This window comes from Mastomys coucha, unplaced genomic scaffold, assembly GCF_008632895.1.
Source record: "Mastomys coucha isolate ucsf_1 unplaced genomic scaffold, UCSF_Mcou_1 pScaffold12, whole genome shotgun sequence".
In the NCBI taxonomy this organism is placed as follows: domain Eukaryota; kingdom Metazoa; phylum Chordata; class Mammalia; order Rodentia; family Muridae; genus Mastomys; species Mastomys coucha.
The window spans coordinates 90792777-90797099 of NW_022196894.1; the positions used below are offsets into that span (position 1 = coordinate 90792777).

General features: G+C 46.1%; 1 long non-coding RNA gene across 1 annotated transcript; it reads left to right on the plus strand.

Moving 5' to 3' along the window:
- The first annotated feature begins 2085 nt into the window (after window positions 1-2085).
- LOC116086614 lies at window positions 2086-3575 on the plus strand. Its single transcript, XR_004117001.1, has 2 exons — window positions 2086-2240; window positions 3403-3575. It is a non-coding gene; the product is annotated as an uncharacterized LOC116086614 (long non-coding RNA).
- The last annotated feature ends 748 nt before the right edge of the window (window positions 3576-4323 follow it).

The following is a 4323-nucleotide window of genomic DNA, read 5'->3' on the forward strand; positions in this document are numbered from 1 at the left end:
TTTTGCCCAGCAGCCAGTGTCCACACCAGACCAGCTTTGCATGTATTATTTCATGTCGTTCTTCCGACAAGGACATACCTGTAGGGTGACAGGGAAGGCTACGTTATTCAAACTTCAGATAAATTCTATCAGCTGGTAAAAGACTTCATATTTACAAGTCCAGGTTGTCTCAATATCAGCAGAGTTCTTCACTGGGGCTGGAGAGGAGCTGTTCTGTGCAGGGTGCTTGGCAGCAACTGTGGTCTCTGAAGTAAATCTAACGGACTCGCAGAATGGTTTTTATAGCTTACTTTGGCTTTACTACCATGTCCATATATGCAGGTGATTGGGGAGAACCTGTCTAACTACTGAGGGGATTTGACCCACACTGCTCAGTAATTTGACTGAGAGATAGAACCATTGCCAATTGGTCGCCTGGGGCCAAACCACCCATTTGAGACCCATTCCTTTGTATTATTTCTCCCAACTTCAGTTTGAGTCCTTTCAGCATTTCTGTTAATATTTTTAAAATCTAGAACTAAGAAGTCTCACTGTTTATGTTTTAGACTTTGGGGAAGAAGAAAAGTCAAAGCTGCTTACTTCTGGAGGCTCACAGACCTCAGGAAACGGCCCGTGTGTTCTCTCTGCAGTGGGGTTCTGAGCTCCTAACTTCCAGAGGCCCATAGACCTTGGGGAAATGGGCCTATGTTCTCCCTGTACTGGGGTTTTGCTACTATGGCTAAGGCTCTGAACAGGAGACTTGAGCCCTCATGATTATAGGGAGCTAAGTTTTCACAAAGGATGCCCAAAGCTAAAACACTAAAGGATGAGCATTGCTTCCTGCTGGGTAGTCTCAACTCTGACCACACCTAGGCTTTTGTTTTTGGACAGGGTCTCATCTAGCCAGTGCTGACCCTGCAAACTCTATGTAGCTAAGGATGACCTTGAACTTCTGATGTTCTTGCCTTTACTTTCCAAGCACTAAGGTTACAGACACGAATGTCTCCCCAGGCTAGGTGCTCTGTTCATGTTAGGTAAGTATCCTGTCAGCTGAGCTACAGTTCTCATCCCGCATAACAAACTTTTATTCTCAGAAAATGGTCAGCAGATTATGGGCCATGGATGAATTCTAGTCCTCACTAACTGTGTGTACAAATATATATATATATATATATATATATATATATATATATATATATATAGATATAGATATAGATATAGATATAGATATAGATATAGATATATAGATACATAGTCATGGTCATTCATTATGTGTCACAGGTAAACTGTTTTTGAGTTGTGAGGTCAGAGTAGAATAGAGACTATGTGGTTTACAAAGTCAAACATACTGTTTAGACCTTCACTAGACTACACTTACAGATGTGGGTCAATACTGTGACACTATGAACCATAGGGACCCTTCTGGAAGCTGTTTTTTACAGCCTATTTTATCAGTACTTTCCAACTGTTATAGGTAGATGGCCTACTGTGTGCAGCACACAGTAGTTTATATATGCCTTACTAATTTCTTCTGCGCAGTTAACTTGACAAATGTACATTGTCACTTACAGGTCAAAAATTAGAAGTCGAGATAAAATAATGACCTTGTCAAAACCATGCAGTGAGCAGCCAGGGAAGTGGAAGGTTCACTTGCATATTGCTATGTTTATGATTTGATAATAGACACTTCATATATTAGAGCAAATAAGCAAATGGAGTAATACATTGCAGTGGATACTCAGTCTTCCAAATTATCAGGGCTAAGAGTCCTTCCAACAGTCAAGAAAGGAAGGAAGGAAGGAAGGAAGGAAGGAAGGAAGGAAGGAAGGAAGGGCAAGAGAGAGGCAGGCAGGGAGGAAGGAAGGAAAGAAAAAAGAAAGGAAGGAAGGAAGAGAGAGGAAGGAAGAAAGGAAGGAAGAAAGAAAGAAATGAAGGAAGAGAGAGGAAGGAAGAAAGGAAGAGAGGAAGAAAGGAAGGAGAGAGAAAAAAGAAAGAGGAAAGAAGGAAGGGAGGGAGGGAGGAAGGAAGTGTGGGGGCCACACGTACAGTAGTAAAACTAAGTTCCAGGTGAGTGTTCCACTCTGCACCCCATTTGCCCTGCTTTGGGGCAGCCGTCCTCCATAAGCACGCTGTGGCTGACTCCTTTACGACATTCATGCTTTGGGGCAGCCGTCCTCCATAAGCACGCTGTGGCTGACTCCTTTACGGCATTCATAGCTGCCATGGACAGAAGCTTCCTTCCCCATCTCCAGGCCCAGCTGGTAAGTCCAGAAAACAAATCAAACTCAAGCACCAAGTTAAAAGAGGCATGGGAACAGAGATGAATAAATCTGTTCCAGGACGGGTTTAGAGATCCAGGGGGCCACATAAAAGACCTTCCCTAAATCAACTCAGGATGGGGCTGCCTGGGTGGTGGGGGAATGCAACATGACCAGACATCTGACAGGAAGCAGTGTGGTGGTGGTGGTGGGAGAAGCTACCAGAACTGGGCAGGTTGGTCTCAGATAAATGAGCACAGGGATCCTGTGGCCCCCTCTCCTTGTCTGTCTTCCTCCCTAGGTGTGCAGGAAAGAGTTCTGTGAGTGTACATCTAAGTGCAGATGTGATCAAAGAATAAAATGGCAGACAGAATTCTCTCTGTGGAGGAATTAATGGCTAACTAGCGTGAAGCATTTACCAGGATCATCTCGATCCATTCTTATGATATATGTCGATATTAGCCCCATTGTACAGCTAAGGAAAGTGAGGTTTAATGGGTTTACACAACCCACCCAGCTCTTTAGGCAGCTGTTCCACTTACAGTTACATGCTCAACTAGAAGAGAGCTTGCAGTATGAGGTACTTCCTGCCAGGGAGTGGAGAGGCAGACCTCCGCCATATGTAGCTTCCAGGTCTCTGCCCTCTCTAAGCTTGAGCAGATGGGTTATGGGTGTGTCAGATCCTCTGGCAGCCCAGACCCACAGAGTGGGCATATGAAATCAATCAGCATAGTCAAAGAAGGAAACGGTTTAGGCCTCCCTGTGTCCCACATGTGGAAGGTATTGGAGCGACAGAGGAAGGAGGTGTGAAAGTCTCCAGTTCCTTACCCGCCCCATCCCGGGCAGGGGAAACAGCTTGAGCCCACGTGGGGAGACAAAGACGACGTGGAGACAAAGACAGGCCCCTGTACCCTGTATCCCTGTCATGTTGATGACCTGCTGCAGCCTGGGGTGTGAAGGGTCCATCTTGGGTTGGTATGGGAAGTACAGTCAGAATGTCTACCTCCCCATACTCCTCCCAATCTCTGCCTTTCTGCTGTGATGTACCTCAGGCACGAGGGCCCTCAGAAGGCTAGAGGGACAGCCTGCACTCACAGATACCAGATCTCAAAATTATTTACCACTTGAGACCCATGTGCCAGGTTTTTCTAACTGATTCTCTCAGCATCAAGTCACAGCACGAGTGGGCACGTGGAATGTTACCCTGGAGCCAGGTTGCCACACAGAATCAAAGGCCAAGATCCTACTGGAGCATCTATGAATTCCATCCTTCTCTTGCATTAGGAAGCTCATGCTGTAGCCTAGCATTGGAATAAACAGAGATTTGGAGGAACCAGAGGATGTGGGTGTTTCTAGTTGCTGGGAGCTATGTCTGTTGCACATGAGGGGATGACTCTCTCAGGTAAGGGAGGCCTTACCTCTGGCTAGACACTGAGACTCAAGCCTTGTCCTCTCCATGAAGAGAGTTATCTCACCAGTGAATACATAGGGAGATTCCAAATGCACCTTCCTTCCCACGCTCCGAACACCACCTTATTGGGTATCCCATTTGGGTCAATAACTCAAACAATGAGTTAACTAATAACTAATAACTAAAATAACTAATAACTAAAACAATGAGTGGTCCTCCCCCGCCTCACTGATTCCTCAGGAAGCCGGGTCATATGGTTCACACCTGTCTTTCACTCACGCTTTCTTTTATTCACTCTTTCCCAACAGACTCTCAGATGACACTCTGTCCCACTTGACCTTTCAAACCTAGGGATTGCCAGCTCACACGTGTTCATTAGTTTTCCTGGCTGCAGATGGTTCTCTACACAGATTCAACCACTCAGCGGCTGGGTGCTTGCCTCCTGCTAGAAGCCCAACAGCCGTATATGGTAACACCAAGGAATCTAGGCAGAGATTTCTGCCATTGTGATGCTGCTCTAGAAGGCTCAGCAAGGGCCCGGAGCCTGTGTCCACCTAGCAGCTGTAGGTGAGGGGGGAAGGGGAAGGCTTCTGAGCCCGTGGAGCAGCCATGCTGAAAGGGTTTCAGAAATCTGGAGACACCTTGCTTCACAAAATCCTTCTCCTTCAGAGTTAC